This window comes from Caloenas nicobarica, chromosome 13 (genome assembly GCF_036013445.1).
Source record: "Caloenas nicobarica isolate bCalNic1 chromosome 13, bCalNic1.hap1, whole genome shotgun sequence".
Lineage (NCBI taxonomy): Eukaryota > Metazoa > Chordata > Aves > Columbiformes > Columbidae > Caloenas > Caloenas nicobarica.
In genome coordinates this window covers 11,043,127-11,065,144 of record NC_088257.1, presented here as the reverse complement: position 1 = coordinate 11,065,144, position 22,018 = coordinate 11,043,127, and the positions used below count along the sequence as shown (strand labels likewise).

General features: G+C 43.1%; 1 protein-coding gene across 1 annotated transcript in view; it reads right to left on the bottom strand.

Annotated features, from left to right (window-relative positions):
- The window catches only part of FSTL4 (follistatin like 4), a 220,783-nt gene that overhangs the window by 151,974 nt on the left and 46,791 nt on the right, over positions 1–22,018 (bottom strand). The gene's annotated exons all lie outside the window — the stretch shown is intronic.

Here is a 22,018-nt window from a genome sequence, read left to right as displayed (position 1 = left end):
GCAGCTCTTTAATTCAAATACTATTTGCATAATCCTTCGAAGAACAAAAGCTCCCCACGAGCACACTCAGCTGTACAGACAGATCTTGTGCCCAGTGACGGGATGTGAAATAGAACGGAGCCAGTGGAAACCAAGAGGAAAGGAGGTATTTGATGGCAAAAGCATTGTTGAATTTATCCAGGTAATTAATTAATCCAGAGCGGCCCCACACGTCACAGAAAGTGACTTTCCTCGGTCGCGTCCAGGCACCTGCTCCTGTTGATCCCACCGGCAGCGCTGGAGCCAGGAAGGACACGGGCACCGAGCTCAGCCACACGGAACGCGCCTGCCGCCGCGATGTTTTTGTCACATCATTAGAAGTGACTGAATTTCCCACTCTTACATGGATTATTAAAAACAGAAATGGGAAAGGTAATCAAGTGAAACGACCAACTAACTGCTCACGGAAAAAGGCATAATTTATTTAATTTATTAGTTGCAAAGAAACTAATTTACTTAGGTTAAAAATGTATCGTCTTGCAAAACAAGCCACTTTTCAACACTAAGTTTACTTGGCATGGCAAGAGTCTGGGTTGTTATACTGTATTAAAGCCAACAGGATAGAGAGAGGAAGCCCATTCACATAGACCCATAATAACACTTTACTCCAATTGTTTTCTGTCTGTCCCTGAGAAATTTGGAATTTCAGTGGGAAACCTACAAAAGCCTGGTGCAGGCAGTAAAATAACCAAGTTGAGGAACTTCTTAAGGCTGCTTAGCAAGCTGCCTTCATCCCAAAGCAAGACTTGAATAAGAAAAGGAAGATGTTATTGCCACAACAGAGTATATGCATCCTCCGGCTGCTCATTAATTCATAAAGACAGAGACCTCATCTACCTTTTACATGCCACTAAATACGTTACAGAATAAGGCTCAGAGACTTTTTTTTTTTTGATTCCCAAACACAACACTATTCCTTGCTTCAGCAAAACTCCCACAGAGTTCAAGGGAAGGCTGGGTTCACAACAAGCACGGAGTTCAATTCAGACCAACCAGACAAACCCATCACACGTAAAGCAAGGCCAAAAACCACACAGCTTTATCATATGGCTACACATAAAACGTTGCTTATACACTGCAGAAATGTAAATTACTACATTTACATGTAGAAAGCCAGTTTGCCTTCAAGCAACAGTGAGCTCCTGCAGGCAGCTGGACATCTAGTTTTATCGCTAAAGGAAAAAGTTTAGATGTTACATCAGGACTGGAGCCAGAACTGGAAACTTTAATTATGGGGCACTGGAGACTGGTATAGCTGAAACTGGAAGCTTCTATGCCAAGTCCTTCAAAGGCAACGCTGCACCTTGCAAATGTAACAAAAATAAAATCAAACCATCTATAACACGATAAAAACATTCAGCCACTAAACTTAGCTTGTTACTTCCATTAGGTAAACCTGCAAGGTAACAGGTCACAAGCTATTCATCCAGCATCTTCGCACCCGTTTTCCAACATTTTTCCTTTCTCACATCGATCTTCCACAGTCCAAAACGCCACACCCGTAAGCACTATTTACTGCTGAAAAACATACATTGCCAGTTCATGCAGATATATACACACAGGTGGATGTGTTCAAGTGTGTTTTCACATACAACTAGTCACGTACTCAGATTATGCACATTTACACACAACCAGACACTTCTCATACACTTGACTTGCTAGAACTTCACTTTTGCTGATGATACGAAGCCAGATGCTGCAGCATGGCGCCTTAAATCTTCCTTCCCCAGCACACCTTTAATATACACCTTGTGTACTTGTGGTTGTAAGTAATCAAAGTTCAGATGCTTGACTATTGAACCTGGCTTCTGTTCAGTTAGCAAACACGTGTGCTACGTACGTTATTACTACTGCCATAAAATAGCACATACAAAGCAGGAATTTTATAATAATCTGCTCTAGGAGTTTCTTGGTTCATTCCATGCTTGGTATGAATGTGGAGAGGCAGAAAAGCCACAATAAATCACCTGGAATAGGGGTATGGCAACAGTACATTCATTATCTCCATTACTAGCCTTTGGTGCTATGACTTCTTTATTTTTTATAAAGCAGAACTAGTGACTTATCCTGGAGAAAAATACAGAAAATGAGATGTGCTTCAAGCACATGTTTTGCTATGGATGCAAACTATTTTATCTCAATGTCCAGGAGCTAACTGTGTATGTGTGTGCGCATCCTTGAGCGAGATGGAGAAGGACACATCAGCCTCAGAAGGGAAGGGCAAAAAGACCAAAAAAACCCAAAAAACAAAACCAAACCACCAACCAGCAAAAGGAAAGGAAAATCTTCTCTGGAAAGGAGTATTGCAACAAAGAGTTACACTGATGACACCAGTTCCAAGGGAACTGCTTAATCTGTATCCCCAGTTTAACATCAAATACAAACACAACGAAATTGCTCATCCAAAATCAAGCAACAGTGTGCAGTTATTCTGCAAATAACACCAAGGAAGCATTCAAAATCATAGGCAAGTTTTCTGTATCCATGTTTACATCTGAAAATAGGGATTAATATTATTTCTATAGCTGCCAGGACTATGAAACCCATTAGAGGTGATACCACGAAAAGGCATTTGAAAATTTCAAGTAACTATGTTATTTCTAGTGTAAATAGCCTAATTTTTGCCTCATTTCAAATCCATTTAACCATTATGAGATCACAAGCTTCATTAAATATTATTTTTGGATGGTATGACCGTTTGTGAGGGTACTAACATGAACACAAGAGGCAACAGGCATGTACAAATCCAAAGATCCAAACTACGTAAAGCTTATACAGAGATTACTGAGAAAGAAATACCAGCCAATATATGAGACCATATATATTTAGATCCTTGCCATGAAACTCTACCATGCACAATTTGCTTGATTGTTCTCTTCTTGGAAGAGCTACTAAAGAGGCAATTCATAAAACTGCTCTTTATTACATGTTTAGATAAAGTTGTCTATGATAGGTACTGCATATTGAGGGCGATTTTATTATATTACCACTGTGCAGCAAGTATAAACATAGACTGAAATCTGCTGGACCGATGTGCAAAAAACCAGCACTACATTAGTATATGACCAATATGTTGCCTGCATTGACCAGGAAGATTTAATTTAATGTTTCCTTAGGCACCTGTATTTACAGCGTTGTGAGCAACCCAGTGAAGACGGGTAGCAGCATATGTGCATTTACATGTGTGCACACACACACGTCTACTTACTTGATCGTTTATTTAATTATCTCAGTATTGCACAGTCCAAAGAATGCAGAAACTTTCCAGTATCAGATCTGGAGGGAACAGATCACATTAATACTTTGGTTTCTTTGGTAAAACTCCATATCAGAAGAATACAATCTTCTGAGGGAAGGCAGCGAAATCCCCATAAGTCAAGGCTCAAAACCAGTCTCCTTGCCTTTAATCCTGCTCATCAATCTTCTGCCTGCCCCATTCCTTCACTCGTACTCCCAGGACCAGCCTTGCTCCTCTCCTTGTTTTCAGTGGTCTTTTATCCTCTGACCAGCACAGCAAGCCCTAGCACTCTCTGGGCTACTATAAAAGACATGAGAAATCAATAACTCAGCGTCACGCATCTTCCTGCTGTTCCTTCAATGACGTTTTTGTGGCAGAGACTACAAGGAGGTTCGAATCCTGTAATGAAATAACTATAGATGACTTGCCCGTTTTCCTGGCGATTTCTCCAATTACATTACCAGTGGAGCTGCTGGAGGCAAGCTGAACTGTCTAGACCTTCCCAGTTGTCTGCATTATTGACCTTTAATTGTGTCCATCCATGTCACCTTTGCTCACTCTCCTTTACACCCTGGACACACCATCTCCCCTCTCCTGGTTCCTCTGCAACTCATCCTGAACCCAGAGCCTTCCGCAACCCCAAACCTCCTTGGCACGAGGCAGTAATTCCTCACTTCCACCTATTTTTCAACATCCAATTCCAAAAACTTTCACAATTTTACCCTTGCTTTGACCATTTCTTCTTGGAGGAGGGAGAAATCTATAAGCCGATTGTCTTGGGCCGTGCTGCAGTGGCAGGGGGAAACACACAGCCATCGCTTATCCCACCTATATAAAAACAGGGGACATCTTGCATTATTAGCAACGGTTCAAGAACAAAAGATGCCAAGTTTCCATCAAAGGGGTATTCTACAGTCTCACAGAAATCTCTCCTTTTTCTATTTTTTTTGACTCATTACTTTGCAATAAGACCATTCATCAGAAAATAATTGCATTTGTTTCTGTATGCCTATTTTCTCCTTACATATGCACAAACCAAATGTTATTTCCGATTGGACAGAAAGATGTTTTCAGTTTCCTATTTATTTTCTCATTCAGTGCATCGGTTTGTAAGGCTCATTGAGGAAAAAGAACAGAAACAGAAAGCCAGCTCATCATCGTGTTTCTCTCAAAAAAACACATTATTCTGATTATTTATTTTTGGTTGGAAGAGGAATAGATAATGAGCTTTTATAATTAATATCCATTCAGCTTCCTTATTACATTATTCTTGAATGCTGCTTTTAGTTTAAGAAAAATCTGACTTGCACCAAATTGTATGAACACCACTGCAGAAGGTTTCATCACGATTGATTTTAGAGACCTCAGTTTGCGTTATCACAGCGATGCCTGTGCCAGCACTTCCATTAGCGTTTCCTTTTCTTTAAGGGGTGCATTCACACGTTTGAGCCTTAAAAATGAAGTTGCATTCTTGAAAAACATTTTTCAAACTCTGTTAAAGCACACCCTAAAAACATAAAAGAGGTAGAAACACCACCTTCCCATTTCACCCACCTCTCTCACTGCTAGGCTGGCGCTGAGTACAACCTAAAAACGCAATAGTGAAATACCCGATCTTCTAGTAACTTCCATATTCCACCTGGTTTTTAGCATAACTTGGAAATACTTTGTGACTTGGAGAAATGGGCTTCATTCTGCTCCATGATCGGAAGCACTCAGCTGTGCAAACAATAAGGGACAAATACTCCAATGGAGCTGCCTCCGTGAGCCCCTACACTCATCACCCCTCCTCTAGCAGCCAGAAATAAAATTCTCAAACCAGCTCCTTTTCTTTAACGAAGAAAGCCCTTACCCTCCAAAGGAAGCAAGAGTGAGCCTGCAAATCCACCTCCAGGGAGAACTCGGTTTGGTGTGTTAAGACAATAAATCCATGGGGTCTTCTACTGTCACTTCTCCTGCTTCTCCTCTCCCAATATGGATTAATTATCAGGGACAGAAGCTTCCAGAGGGAGTTTATCAATAGTTGCATGTATCGACAACTTGTGACACTTCTGTCATTTAGTACCATGCAGAAATGAAGGCAGACAGCTGTGTGAAAATTAGACAGGATTCATTTTGTGAGTTTATTTCTGAGCCCTGATGTTTTCCTATAAAAGCTGCCATTTGTTGGAAATAAATGGAGAGAAAGAGGGGAAAAAATATTAAAGCTATTTAGTCATAATGGGGTTTGTGTTAGTGCAGGTATTTTGTACGTGGGCGGCTTTTACTCCTGGGTGAAGTGTGATGCATGTTTGACTCACGGCTACTTTACCTGATGGAAGAGGCAGTCCCGGCAGCGGAATTAGTGCCATTCCGGCAGCACATCTAAATCAGCACAAACTTCCTGCTGGAAACTGTTGAGGTTGCACAGTGTCTTTTCACATTTTTTTTTTCTTAAGACATTTCATTTATGTTTTCCCAACTAGTCGCCTTAGAGCTTCATAGATTACAAGCGTAGGAGTGTCATCATATAACAGAAGTGTGAGGCAGGAGCCAAACAGGTCCATTATGGGGAGAATTACAATCATGCAACTACTGAACGAGGATGTATTACATCTGCGTTGGGACACAGAAGAAAGGACATTTTAATAAATCAGTTTTGAGCCATTCCTCAGAAAGGGAAAGTAACTGGTGGAGGGATCTTCTTACTGACTCCGTAAGTTGTTTGCTTGTCTGTGTGCATCCCTTCTTTTCATCCTTAATGAACCATTTGAGTCTAGGAGAAAACCACAGCACGCAAATGACCTAAGGAGACAAAAGCCACAGAAGGGGCCCAAAGCAACGGACCAGCAGCAGCTCGGCTGCTGCCCTCAGGCCACCTCCAACTCCTTCTCCATTGCTGGTTCAGCTTTGCAAAAGAAAATAACACGGGGAAAAGGTGAAACCCTGGGGAATATTGAAGAGATATTGGCCAGTACAGTGTAACAAAAATATTTCCTAGCTGGTGTCTACAATCCCACCATGGTCTCCAAGAGGATCACAAGCTGACCTGCAGATTACCCATAGGACTCGCAGGATATTCTGCATTTTTTGTAAGTACGCCTTTACTTGAAGTTTGAGCTGGGTGTATGCCAGAGCAGCTGATGTGGTGAGTGATTTCCTTCTAGGTAAAGAGAGAAAAGACATTTGGGCATAGCACATCCACAGTGATCCCTGCACTTATGAAAACCTTTCCTGCTGAAAAGGCTCCAGAGAAGGTCAGTGGGACAGCGAGGAGAAAGCAATGAGCATCTTCCATCACCAGCTGTGCTGGCACAAGAGAGGGGGTCCAGCCACAAACCCCACCAGATACCCCAGCCGTTTTCCAGTTGAAGCTTCTTTGAAGCTGCTGGAACAATCTAAGGGAAGCACTTTAAAAAGAAATCTGTATGCGTTTATATATATATTTTTTTTTTTTTTAAACAGAAGAACCACTGTAGGGCAAGACCCAACCATTTCTGACCATGACATGGAATCAAACTCCTCTCAGCGGTGCCTCATCAGATGGAGCAAAGTGCTGCTCAAACCTGTCCCCAGATGTGTGCACTGCCAGGCACAGTGAGCCAGTTTTAATCGCAACTTCACCAAAACATACAAAATATACAACATATCCCCCAAATTCCCTGACTATAGATGTGCCCCAGCAGCTCCCTGTGCTCCAGGTACAGAGACCAGAGTGCCTTCAAGCTTTAATTCGGTGCTGGTCAGCATGAGTGAGCAGTAAAGGCTCCATGAGCCCAAAGCCAGCCTGAAACATTGCCACAGCCCAACATCTATCAATAACCATTTGCATACCCCTCTCCCATCTCTGTTATCTTTAATGAAGTTCTTCTCCAAGACTAAGAAATATGGATAAACACTATTTTCTAAGCAATTGCATCCAGTTCTTCTGCGCCTTATGTTAATTCTGCAGTTCTCCACTGGTTTAATTTTCTGTTTGTTGTCTAATTCCAGGACACCGTTACACTCCAGCACTCCCGTATTTTGTGGACACCCACGTTTGTCTCACTGCCTGCTCCATCGGGGGCCAGCATTATCACACAGAAACCTTCATCTCGTATAGGACAACACCTTGACATTTTGGTCACCGTCTGCAAATGCACACCAGACCCAAGAGCCTGTAGTTAACACCAAGCCTTTCAAGGCTCTGTCCTCAGGGCACATCTATTTCTCCCCCCTTTTTGAGGATTTTACTTTAGCAACAATAAAAGAAATTACCTCAATTGTGATTGAAGATGTATCTCTTTCTTAAGGCAGTTTGACTAACAATCCTGCTCCTGAGTATCAGATTTCAAGACCTATTCCTGAGGTAAATACCCCCAGCAGACATCCACCCTTATTTGCCAGTCCTGCCATCACCCCTACCTGCACCAAGCAGTTGCAAGTATGTGCATCAACATATTAAGCTCCAAAATTTAACAAAACACATCTTTTTTATCCCCACTTGCCCTCCAGCAGTTACTTCTCCCCATGCTTCTTATACAAAGGAGGATGGAGGAATTAAAGCCATTTTTACTGCATTACAAGCCTTTTACTCTGTATTTCCTCTGTGCTGAAGGAGGCATTTTAACATGCATTTCCTTGATGGAAGAGTTATAGGCTATTGAAAGGATAACACGGTAAAATGAAAAAACGACTAAAAAGCCATCTTGAAAGTGAAAAGCCTTTAAACTTCACATACTGTTAAAACCGGCTCAGAGGGTAGCGGTACAGAAATGGAACATTAGCACTGAAACACTAAAATTAGCTGCTTTTTTTTTTTTTATTCTGAGGAGAAGGAATAACACTAGTTTCTCAGGTTGAGACTTTCAAAAGAAAAATCCAGAAGAGGTGAAAACAGACAAAAATCAGTAAGAAATTAAAGGTTTCTGCAGTGGTGTATTTTTGTTTCAAACATTTTTAACTTAATCTGAATTTTCTTAATTTGCATCTGGTTTGGGAAACTGCCCATCAGGGCAGAGCCCTGCACCACCAAAAAGGAGCTTTATCCCCTCATATGGCATCAGTGCTGGTGCACAGCCATGCAGAGAGTCCACCTAAGACTTATTTTGCTGCTAAATAAAACCTGCAGCCCACATCTAGGATGCAGGAGTGTTCCTCATTCATTCACACCAGGAAAAGCACGTGGAGAGCTGAATCTGAAATGGTAGATATAAGAGTACACATATTCACTGCCTTCCCTTTCAAAGTGCTCTGTACAATGAATAAAAACAAGCAACAACTAATAAAATCAACAAAACATTGTTTCCCTTTGAATACAAAGGCACCAAATGAAAAACAGGAGGGTCACATTTAATAGCAAAAAAGGAAAAGCTTTGGATAAAAAGCAGGAATAAGCCGCAATCATCAGTCATCAACATCAGAGTATACTGGTCAAAAATAGCATTATGCAGCTTTTTATTCTTTTAAGAAAAGGAATGGAATAAAACATATTTTGGGGCAGGGCACGTTTCGCGTATTGAGTGGATCCACGCGGATATGGTACAACTGTACACACAGGAGTACGAGGTGTGCACAGCCACCCAAGGCAGTGGTCACAGCTGAACGCAGGTTTGACGAGTGCCATGAAAGCTCCAGAAAACCAGTGGCACCAGTTTAGAGCAGAGACACTAGACACCCGACACAGGGCACGAGGCACGAGCCAAGAACAGGCAAGCACTGCATTTCAGACTGAGGGCTGGAATTAGGCTTTTCCATCAGCTTATAGTTCAAATTCGTTCCCCGGTGCCTTAGAAATAAATTTGCCCATCCTAAAATTGAAGAACAATACAAGAAACTCCCCAGTCTGTCATCCCAGTCTCTGTCATTACAACTGGCTCCTCTGGATTAGGACACACAGCTTTGGGGGAAAGATGTGATGATGAACTGGATCAAAAGAAATGCAGGAGTGGCAGCGTTCTCCCCAGTCGCTTTGGACCAGAATGGAAAAAAGAAGCAAGAGTCATTGTATTGGACTCCACGGCAAGACCACAGAAACAACTTCTACCAATTTTTGTGACATTACAACCATCTCTAGTACTACCTTGAGTTATGCCAGTAGAAGAGAAGTCTTCCTAGTTTATCTATGAGAAAAAGTGTCCCAGAAGCTTAAAAAAAAACCCAAACAAACACACACCACCACCAAAAAACCCCACAAACTTAAAAAGTAAGATTTTCAGAAAGGCTAGATATTATTAACTGAAAGAGGAGCAGAGCTAAGCAAACACTGAACGTCCCATGCTGAGGACACAGCTCTTTTCCCTATGCTTATAGAGCTCAAGTGACGAATTAATTCACGAGCAGAGAAGAAACTGGTGCTGCCCTGTGACGGGGTACCCAGGTTCTCCCACGCTGCGGGGTCCACCACCATCTCCCCGTGAGCCTGCTGTGCACCTGTAATACCTTTGCTGAGTATTTTGCAGTTCAGCGTTTCAACCCAGGAGCCAAGAGCGTGCAAAGGAAACATGGGAGACAAGACAAGGATAACTGGAATAGCCTGGGGAAAAGTTCGCTTGCAAAAACATTTGCTTTAGAGGCGAAAACTGTGTTCATTCACCTCGAGCACAGCTCGTCACATCGCACCGTGGCTGGGAAAGGGCCGGCTGTGCTGACAGCCCCCGGACGACGCCACCCTCCCTGCATCCCTGTCTTCCCTGCGCATCGCTCCGTCGGATCAACTGCAGCACAAAATGACTTCAGCCCATTCGTAACAGGAGAACGCATCCAGCAGCCAAAATCCAGCTGGTATTTTGTGCTCGCAGTAAATAGGATTACTGGCAGCAGTGAAAAGCGAAGTCCTCTGCTGAACAACACACTGGGGATGGCAGCTGCTTTCCAGCCTTGGACTGCAAATACCATCTTGCCAAAGCTTTCTGTACTAATGGGGCGTATTTTCTCTATAGGAGAGAAAAAAGCAGGGAGCAAATTCCGTTTTTATGCTTGCGAGTCTCCTATTGATGCACATGTGTTCAACTGCTCCAATTCCCATTAACACCCAGCATGGGGAGATTCAGACAACTTCATAGCTGCTACAAGCTGGGATTGTCCAACAGATAGAGCAAATACTTGGGGAGAAAAAAAAAAAAGTTTCATTTGAAGATTTTCTGCACAAAATAACGTAGCGCAGCTTTGACTTAAAAACCTGTACATCTCAATGGAAATATTTGTCTCTAGCTAAAGTACAAACCAGAGCTGCCAGCTGTTCCTGTTGATAATCCTCACCGACGCCAACGGGAGTTGCATTTGCAGAGCAGGTCTCTGCGGGGATCCCGGAGGGTGGTTTACTGACTCCAACACGACTTGCAGGCACTAAATGGCTGCCTCCAGGTTACCCAGGTGGAAGAACACACACAGTGACCATTTCAGGGGAAAAAAAAGGCCTGAAACTGTCAATGAAAAGAAATCCCTTGGGTCTGACCATGCAGTGGAGTCAATGACTGGTCAGCAAGGAAGGGAGAGAGGGGGGAAAAAAAAAAAAAAAAAGGAAAATGAGAAAAAAAGCAAGCTGCTGTCAGTGCTGGCACCAACCCGTCAGGGGCTCAACATCCCAGCTGCAAAAGCTGTCTGAGACTGTCTCCACCTGGATTTGCTATGCACATTTGTACTGGCAATTTTAATTGACTTTATACTGAAATATTATTGTGGAATTAGATACCATCGTGTGAGGTGCAGATATACTTAACACGATTAGTAGCAAATATATGGCTATTAAACACGGGGGTGGGAGAATGGAAGACTCATAATTCAATACTCTTGCTTAAAGCAAATATTGCATTTTGAAAGGAAAAGCAAGGATCTCGTTTCTTCGCTTTTAGTGCATCCTACCAGCACAACTATTTCGAACACTCAAACTAAGTAACAAGTGCCTGAATGTCTTTGAAAACATAAACTGGGATACAGCAAAGAAAGCTGCTAACACCGAGCTTTGTACTGCATGGTCCAAAGGGAGTCCACGGCAGGGACAAGGCTGAATGCATTAAATCTCAATTAGATCATAGCACACAACACAGCACAGAACATTACCATCATATTTGCTCACCCAAGGATTAAGTGGTTTCTTTTGGAGAGGTCTGTGCTTGCAAAGAGTCTTGGGGACCGAGTGGTTCTTTGCAGCTAAGAGCAGGCACTGCTCTGCATGCCTTTAATGAACTGCACCTATTAAATGCATCTCATTACACAGTATTTTACCTGCATGAGTGCAAATGACAGACTGCAGGCTGTGAAGAAACACAGCTCAATAATTTTGGAAGTGCTTCCAGAGAATTTTCAGCTAATATATCTTCCTGGTGACTGTCTGGATACGCCTGAATGTCCAAAATAGCAATGTAGAAAGAAAAATAAGAAAACAGAAAAATAAAGAAAATATAAAAGAAAAATAACTTTGATGGCATACTTTAAAAAAGACATTAATAAGATAATGCTCTAGCCATTTTTAAAGCAATTATTTAGGCGACATTATGAAGCCGTTATTTGCAAATGTGTTTGTTATACAACGCTTAGTATTAATAAGCCTTGATAACTATGCGTGCAAACAATTTACCCTTGGTATTACAAGCCCAAGCAGCTGAAGTGCACCCGACAGGCAGGCGTGCGGCGACGGGTGGGCAGCGCGGGCTGTGTCTTTTTCCCTTAGCAATACTTGCCACGACACCTGACCATCCTCATTTCTTCCACCCAGTAATTTCCATAGCTCTAACTTCTGCTGTCTCCACTCCAAGCACAACTTTTGTCTAAAATCTTCCAGCACCGGGCATTTCAATTGCTCTCAGAAACGACAGACTTCTCCCAGGCAGCTCTCTGCAAATAGTTTGCACTTTACTCCTAAAGATCAGTTAATGAAGTGCAAAACTTCGGGGCTGTTTGATTAAAGAGCTAATGCTTGTGAAATCAATATGCCACGGAGTGAAGCTTTCTTCATATTTAAGCATTAAAAAAAAGTCTTAAATTTTATGCAGCGCTTGAATGCGACAACAGGAGCGTAGACACATTGTCAGCATCTGTAGCGGTTATATACAATTTACAAACAGCTGCTGTTAGCGCACCTTAAAAACACACATTATTCAATAAATGCTGTGGAAATTATCTTCAAAGTGGCAATACTTTCCTTTCTTCTGCAGAAGGGCTATGATATCCACACGTTGCATCAATGTCTTTCAAAAGGTTTCCCCTTCTGAGGAGCAGTATGAGAAGCTGAAATCACAGCAACATCAGCTTCGGCAGGGTCCCCATCAGCTCTGCAGCATTCTACTTTAACTAGAATCATAGAATCGTTTAGCTTGGAAAAGACCTTCAAGATCAAAGTCCAACCATTAACCCAACACTGCCAAGTCCACCTCTAACCCATGTCCCTAAGAACCTCATCTCTGTCTGTTCAGCCCCTCCAGGGATGGTGACTCCACTACTGCCCCGGGCAGCCTGTTCCGATGCCTGACAGCCCTTTCCGGGAGGAAATGTTTCCAAATACCCAATCTTAACCTCCTCTGGTACAACTTGAGGCCATTTTCTCTCGTCCTGTCACTTGTTATTTGGGAGAAGAGACCAACGCTCACGTCACCACAATCTTCTTTCAGACCTGTTCCCTGCCCAGACAAAAGTATTCAGCCAACTAAGTGTATGGCTACCACACACACGGGCTTGAAAACTTCAAAGAAAGACAATCCTAATATTTTCATTAAAAACAGGAGTTGTTATTCCTCCCAACAATGAAGCCTGAAAGACAGTCTCTAATCTCTACAACAGAGGGCTCTCTGGAAACGAGACATCATGCCAGCTTTCAAAAACCCAGCTGGGACACAGAGTTCATGGTTATGAATCCTTCCAGCCTCAGAGGGTTGGGTTTTTTTTTGCACAAACCTGGCATCAAAGCACCCGCCCTGCCCCAGAATAGCTCTGAGTTTCAGATGTTATAACTCCCTTAATGGTTAGGATACAAGCTGTATGTATGGTCACAGCCCAAATGATATTATGCATCCCCCGACTGCACACACTGAGATTATGACTGCTCAGTGCACTCAGCACACACACGGTCACAAGGGAACACTAAAAGCAAATTCTGGGCCTGTCTATCATCCATAATTCAAAAGAAATCAGGGTTAAAGAAAGTGCATGAGCAATTCACATAATTTATATGCTGCAAGTGGGAGAGCTGGCAGTCTCTCGCATAGTGAAGTTTAAATAATGGTAGTTTAACACCAGATGTACCTGCAGCTATCCTGAGCGTAATGCCATTAGATCCATTACAGCGCGGAGCAAACCCTTCCTTAGCTGGGTACCCCCACCCTTGCCCCACCAGCAGCCAGCTTAATGCAGGATTTCATCAGGAACCATCAGTCAAGCACAAACTACTCGGTACTACCAGCACAAAAAAAAAAAAAAAAACAAACAAAAAAAACCCCACCACCCAGAAAAAGCAAAAAGAACCAACAACAAAACACAACTTGAAAAGTTTTGTGATGCAATTGATTGTAAAAGGTGCTACCTTTAAAATAAAAGGAGGAAAGAAAGGAAAAGAGTATCAGTATCGCTACTCAAAATACGGCAAATATTCCAGCAATGGTGCAAAGTTTCGGAGACACTCTTCTGAATTTTGATCAATACGCTGACATTTATCTTTGGAGGATACACTTTCTTCCTGTTGTAAACTAACAAAAAGTATTCTTCCTTCCACTGACTTTACACAAGGGATTATCAAATTAATTCAGTGTGTGTGCACGCTGAGGGGTATTAATTGATTGTTCAGTCTAAACCAGCTTTTAGTCAATATTTCTTACTGAAACAAGAGAAAGCTAGAAGAGTGACTGCTTCTTCCGACCATCCCCAGGTTCATCCATATATATTCAGGGCAAAACCTAAACTCCCCAGAAATGAAAGATCACATGAACCCCATAGTGGGGTCAGGTGCTGGGAATGGGGCTGCCAGAAGTCCCACCTGTAAATTAGCTTTCTCTACTGATTCGTTCTCTGCCTCATCACCCCCTCTGCCATTAGTCATAATATGACTCTAAAGAGGCAGAATACAACTGACATGGTCCACAAATCCAGGTGTAAATGTAGTGAATGCCTAACCTAGAAAGCCCAAGTCAAGCCTACATCCCATCCACAGCTCCCGCTCCTGAGCCAAACTCTTTTCAATGGAGGAATTTTGCAGACACCACATGAGACCTTGAAGAGAGAGATCCCTAAAGAGAGGGAGTTAATGAAAATCACCCTCATCCTCTTGGTTTCACAGCACCCTGCAAGTATCGGGACATCATCACAACATTATCAGTCTAAATACCACTTTTCTGCAGTTAATGCTGTAATATCAGATTTGCAGGGGGGTTTGCTTCCTTCATGTTTTGCTCAGCAAGTACAGCTGAGTTAAAAAAAAAAAAAGGGATCAGCACAAAATCTGAATCTTTGGTCAAAAAGTCTCTTTTCTACAGCCCATGTGCAGATTCAGCACCTCCACGTTACAAAGATGAGACACGTCCTGATTTATTCTTGAAACACAAAACTTGGTGCACACATAGCAACAAGAGAGGGATTTTTTTCCCCGCTCTGATCCAGCTAACAAGTGTCAGCAGCAAAGTCGAGCAGGTACGATGGGAAGTGGTAACACCGACCCGGCTGCTCCCTTCTCTCTCTCAAAGCAGAATATGGAAGTTAAACAGAGAACTGAAGCATCAGAAACCAGTCACCTAAAACCACCCCAGCATATCTGAATTTCTTTTTTTTTTTTTTTTTCCCCTCCCAGTAGCACCAGCACTTTTTAATTTCACTGCTTCCAGGGAGATAGGTCTCCATCCTCAGATGTGCTGAGCAGTGAGTACACCACATTATCTGAAGGAACAAGGGCCCCTAAGTTATGGGGAGGGTTCTTCCTTTTTTTCTTTTCTTTTTTTTTTGCTTTTCCTTTTTTTTCCTTCTCTAGGTCATGATCCAATATTCTTATCTGAGCTCACACACCACATCATCTAGACAAACCGCTTGCTCTCTCCTCCAGCTGCACCCACTTGCATGTGGAAAATAAAAGGTGCAAGTTTGAAATATGGCAGCGAGCATCCCTTTTAACGCAGTCACGTGAACTGCCAGCGTAAAGCACCTCACATGGGATTTACAACGCACATTTTTCTACTACACGAGGTGGGGAGAGAAATCTGCAAAGGCGGCAGAACATAATTTAAGTTTACTTATGATTTATCTTCTTTCTTCCAGTAGCTGGAGAAGAATTTAAATCAGGTATTTCCAGGGCTTCTCTGAACACCTGAACCACCACACACCCATGAAGTTCAGTGAAAGATCTGGACTACGTTATCCCCTGACTAACAAACCACAATATATGGCATCCCTGCTGCCACCTTATACTGACGTAGTGGTAAAATTAGTGGCACATCTGGAACCAGCAAACATTTCAAGCAAATTAATAAGATGAGCAACTTGATAAAAGATTTCTCTCTAAGCTAGATAGCCTACAGCTGAGTAATGAAAACACAGGGGGGAAAAAAACACGCCAAAATCCCATACTCCAACCTGAACAACGAAATGCAGGACTTCTGCAGCCTATCTCCTTAACCTGATCTTTGCTGAAGGGTCCCCTCAGTCTTTCCCAACTCATCTCAGAGCTGCATGGCCAAGGAGAGCGACAGATGTCTCACTACAAACAATAAAGCCAAGCAAAAGTAATTGTTAGGGAAGTTTTATACTGGGGTCAGTGGGCATGTCCAGCACAGGGCTGACGCTGCTGCAACGACCCCGTGAGCCCTTAGAGGGCTATCGATGGTAAAAAGTTATCCAAAAATCACATTCAGGAGAGAACAAAATATCCCTGCTGCAGCAGCACTTCTTGACTGACCGGAGGGGAAAGAAGTCCCGCATTGCAAGTCAGAATTACTCTTTAAAGAAAGTACTTTGATCGCACTTGGATGTGCCTCCACCAAGCAGCAGCCTCACGCAGCTGCTGAGAGCAGACGATCACAGCCCAGGGCACACAGCTGCTCCTCCAGCAGCCAGAAGCGTCCGTCACCCAACATGAACCTGCCCAAGGCTTATTTTGTTTTCCTGTTTGAGGGGAGCAGGAAAGCTGCCTTCCAGCACGTGTGTCCCACTTCCATTCTCCTCTGCAGCTGGAAGGACCCGGCATTCGGCCTGTCCCCTGGGACACGGCACCACAGGATCGCAGACTGGCCGGGGCTGGAAGGGACCTCTGGAGATCCCCCCGTCCAGCCCACCTGCTAACGCAGGGTCAGCAGAGCAGATCGCACAGGGTCCCGTCCAGGAGGGTTTGAATGTCTCCAGAGGAGGAGGCTCCACAGCCTCTCTGGGCAGCCTGGTCCAGGGCTCTGGCTCCAAAGTCAAGAAGTTTCTCCTCATATTCATACGGAACCTCCTGTGCCTCAGTCTGTGCCCGCTGCCCCTCATCCCATCGTTGGGCACCACTGAACAGTCTGGTCCACCCTCTGACACCCACCCCAGAGATACTTATAAACATTGATAAGATCCCCTCTCAGCACACACTCACCCCTCCCCTGCCACACGTTCTGGGGGAGAACCAGCCCTCAGAGGGAACCGGGGCCCCCACAACCAACAAGGTCCTTCCGACACACTCTGGGCACTGCGTCACGCCAGACATCAGAGCACACGAACTGTCTGGCCATCGCTACTGCAATGTTCCAGAGCTTGCTCTGCCCGCTATTTTGCCTCCTGCTTGTTCTTCCTAAGCTTCTTCCATACCGACTGTAGATGACTACACAGAGGAACACCAAGAAGCACCTGGAGGGAGCCTGGATTTATCAGAGAGACTCCAGGGGCCCCCCACCCCTTCCCAATCAGCACCACCAGATGTGATGCGTCAACAAGACCCAACCCTGCCCCGGAGCCCCATCGTGTTCACACAACTCATCTATGTCCCTAGGAGTAACTGCGCAGCCAGGTTACACGGCAGAAATCGATATTTCAAATGAAGCACAAGAAATGAAACTTTGGAAACATCAAATTTACAGTTCTTAAAGCCAACACAATTCAGGGACAAAGAGACTCCACTCATGAGATCCCTCCTACTAAACGGGCTGCCGCAGAACCACCTAGTGTAGGTTTTCCCTTCCTGATCCTTGCAGTGTCTTTTGCGTTTAAACATCTGAGGACCACAGACCTTCAGTGTTTCTTAAAATGCCTTAAAAAGCCCTGGCACTGAGCCTCGGTGTTTTGGGTAACCCACTACCGCACCGGCTGCCCTGTTAACAGGGAGCAAATTGCAAATTCTCCGTTAATTCAGCCCAAGTCTGTGCTTTCACCCTGCAGACTGAGAAGTCAGACCATTCACTCATTCAGCATGGTAACAATATTATTTCAAAAACATGTGGAAGATTAAAATAGCAGGTGTCTGTTCCAGAGCTAGGTAGGAGGTGCAGCAAAGAAAACTCACATCTTCACTAACTTCTGACACCAGCATTTTTTTATATTTGACTTCAAGACGCAGAGAGTGAGACTGCTCTAATTGCTCAGATTCCTGCAACTCCACAGGTGACACCCGTGTTGACTCTTCTCCCTCCTAATAATTTAAAGGTGGTTTCAATCCCAAACCAGCAAACCCAGCACCCCTTTCACTGGTGTGCATGATGCAAGTCTCACCTAGCACCCATTCTGGAGGCAACTAAAAACTCCATTGCCAGTATACTTCAGAAATATGCTTTGGATTATACAAAGCATTGCAAACACATAGTTGAGATTCTGCTGTGATTTTCTGGTACTGCACATGAGACTCAGATACATCTTCCGATCAGGTGAGAAACCATACAGATCAGCAATTCCCCGAAGTACACATCCCTATGGGATACGGAGGCCTGGAAACTTCCCAGACAGAAGCACAACATGGGAAAACTTAATAAAAACCTCACAAAATTCAAGAAGAAAGTGCCTTCTCATTCCTAAGGCATCATGAACGAACAACTCCTAGGTTTAATTAAAAGTAGTGCCAGATGAATTTTCAAATGCAATGTGAGTATTTGGAGCCAGCAGCCCCCACTGGCTTTTGCTTTGTAAATGCCAATTTGCAAAAATCCGTTCAGCATTTGTGAATTTGATCCTGGGTAAAATTCTATCCCTGTTTAGAACTCACTTAGCAAGAACATAACAGTACTGGGGGGGAAATCTAACTTACTTCAGCCATTAGCATAGTGAAACATTCTCATTGTGGTAAACAATGTTTTTGTCTGCTTGGTGCTATTTTGATGGCTAAATTCCAGATTTCCACCCAAAGAAAATACCCTTTGCCTCCCCAAAATGTTGGAACTAGCATTGATACGAAGAGGGTTGTTCATGCAGGTCAGCGAGGAGCAGCCGCTGCCACATCCCACGGTGCCACCAGCCACATCCTTGGCTGAGCGCCTCCACATCTTAGATAAACATGGGGCTTTCAAAACCAGTTTGCTACATACGTGAAATCGCAAAATAAAGGAAATTGGGTCGGCATTAAACCACAGAGGTCCCACTAACGCTTCAGTGATGTGTGTCACCTTGGCCCTCCAGCTCCACTGACACATTTCGGCTTGGGGACATCATAGAACCAAAGCTCACATAGGAAAAATTTCACAGTGTGACAAGAAGTGCACGAGAATGGTCCAGTTTCATCCAGAGGAAATGTTACACCCAATAACTATAATTCTGATTACTTGTACAGGACTGTATTTAATACCGCTGGTTATCTTTAGCTGAATTTTGCCCCACGTAAAGTACTGCTGAACTTAATGGAAGTGGATTTGGTGTGATTTGTGCATGGCAGATGCTTCATTTAACACCTACCGCAATGAAGGAGAAACTAAAAATCTCTTTTTCCTGGAAGCATCATCAGGGTCCCATCCAGAATCACCTGAAAGCAGAGTGAGCTCCACTAGTATATGGCTGGCAATGAGAACTCCTGGTTGTATTTATTCCCTCAGCCTATCGAGCTATATTTAAACCACTTTCCTCAATAGGAAGAAACTTAACCAACCTGGAAAACAACAAATCAATGCTACTTGCATTGTTTTTCATGTCTGACTACACATTAATGCTGTGTCAGACACCATCAACATCAAAAGAGGCAACGGACTCTGCCAGAACTGTAGCGTTTTCTGAAGGAAAAATGAAAAGAGGGATGAGAAAAATTATTAATTGCCCAGTATGTTTTTTTGTGCTGAACCTCCCCTGCAATTTGGGCAAGGCTCCTGCCCTGGAAACAAAAACTGGGAGATTTTTCCACATTGAGAATAGAGATTTCTTTACAGAACAACTGGTGGTTGGAGTATTGGTTTCCTCTTCGGTTTGAGATGATCCTGAAGGCCCAGCTGGGAGACTGCTTTGTGCAGCAGATCGGGACATTTCTAAGCAATAATATCGAGCCAGAACTCAACGTCGTGCTGTCAGATAAAATACTCATAAGTGCAGCAGCCACCTCGCCACCGTCTTTAAAAAACTGATAGCCTGTGGTATCTGTTTGCCACTCTTTAATCAGAGAATTGTTTGCAACATTTTCATGTTCAGGTTAACTCGTTTCAGAGGAATACAACTGCACTTACAAGCAAACTCCAATAACATACAGTAAAAACATGCAGTTTTAATGGACATCCTTTCCTTATGCATTTAGTTGCATTTTAAGCTGTCTTTAATTCCATATGCTATAGAGTTGTGCGTGCTGGTCACTGCAGGGCTCCCTGGGAATCCTGCAAGCCAAAGGGATAAGGCAAGTATCACAGTCAAGTATTTAGAGGCAGTAACCACAGAAGCCAGGTGAGTGGGAAGATTTAATTCATTCCTGCTGAATATCAAATGGATATAGAAAAGGAGAAAATGTATATAGCTGTATGCAAAGAGAGCTGAGTATGGAAAGGCTCCAAAACCAGTGCTTTTGGTTAGCAAATCATCCCACTAAAATTGAGAGAAGTCTGCAAAATTATTTTGTCTTCTCTCACAAAAATCTGGAAGGACTATGGTAGAATTCAAGGAATAAAATCAATCCCTTTTTCCAAGAGGTAATTTAAATATATTTCCCTACTAAAAGTTTGTACAGCTAAGAACATACATACAGCAAACATACAAAAGACTGTTCACAAAGAGCACTTAACATTACATAATAAAAAGGCAGTGGAGATTTGCAGACCAAGGCCATCTATCGTACTTAAATTAACATATAAACCCACAGTAACGTATTCTCCCTGTTAGCTCTCCTAAAACACTAACCAGGGTATACTGCAGTAGATTTTGGAAAGTGCCATAGCTTCAAATACAACAGAAATACATTTGCTCAAGGACAGGAGAGCTCACGGCTCTTGCCTGCACATTAGGGACCTTAAAGATGCTGGTATTTAATAAGCCTTAATAGCCAACGAAGAATGGAAAATTCCTTTAAAAGAAAGAGAAAAAAAATACAAATACACATCGGCTTGGAGACATACTGCCAGGCTACAGGTCCCAGCGGGCATCAGCCCCAGGTGTACCCTGCCAATGCCCAACTAATTCAGACAACTGGGAATGCGTTTCAGACAGGTTGAGCTTTAATCAGTTCCTTCTCTGAAGCTTTGCAGCCCAGTTGTGTTACAATCAGTTTACAGGCTATCAAAGCTCTGCATCTGAGGCGTATTATTACAGGACTGACACCAGCCATTTTAGTAATTTATTTCTGGGTGGCATTGTTTACTTCTGCAAACTTGAGCAATGCTGGTTTTCCATCAGATGTGGTTTTGCAGCTGAGAAAAATGGCTCAAGTGCATTAAAGCATTTTTAATGTCTGTTCACATGCAGCACCCAACTTTGAAATCTTCACAGTTTAACCAATTGATTTTGCTTCTGGCAAATCTCGCTTGCATGTAGCTTTGCAGGGTGCATAGGCCTGCACTGTGAAATAAATACTTACTATCTATCTCATCTATTTACTGAAGAATGAACAAACATCCATTAATACAGATCTAAAGTCTAGAAGACACAGAGCGGTCAGTATGGTGCAAAGAAATCAGAGTAAAGAATAAACAAATATTTTTGATGGAGAATCCCAACTTCCACTGCCTTCACTTTGCAATATGGCAGGAGCATGAAGGGCAGATGATGGAAGGGCCAGGGATGCACAATGCTGATAACCATCCACTTTGCCTTGTTTGTGGCTTGTTTCTTGTTTATTATTGGGTTTCGTGTTAGGCTTATCTCTGGAAATTTATCACTATACTCCTACAAAATGTCATGTAAATATTAATGACCCTTCCTTGGCTTCAGCACCGTGCGGTAGGTGTTACAAATGTTATCCGTACTGCAGAGAAGTTCCATAAGCAAAGTGAACAAATCCTTCCAAACCCTTCACATGTTCCTGTCACATCACCAAAACTGGTGCAGACAATGGCAAGGAGTGCCTCTTTTTTGAGACAGTAGTCTTATCTCCCAGTCTTGTGCACAAACACCTTATCAAAATGCCGTGCTTCGTCGCAAGTGGCTTCTTGGCACAGTGACAAAGTTAGAAATCACAATCCGAAGCATCACACGTGGATTGCTTCTCCCCATGCCAAACTACTCTAACACGCTGACTTCATATGCTTTTTCCATGTTGAAGCAAGAGAAAAGCATTAATAAGTAAACTGAAACACTGTGCTTGCCAGTTGAAAGGATCACCGTACCTCATTTCCTATTCATTCTTTAAGACACATGTCCCTAGAGACACGTTTTCCCACTTTCCAATTCCTCTGTACCCAGTGACAGCGGACAGTAGATGTCTATTAACTGACATTGCTGGGTCCTGACACTGCA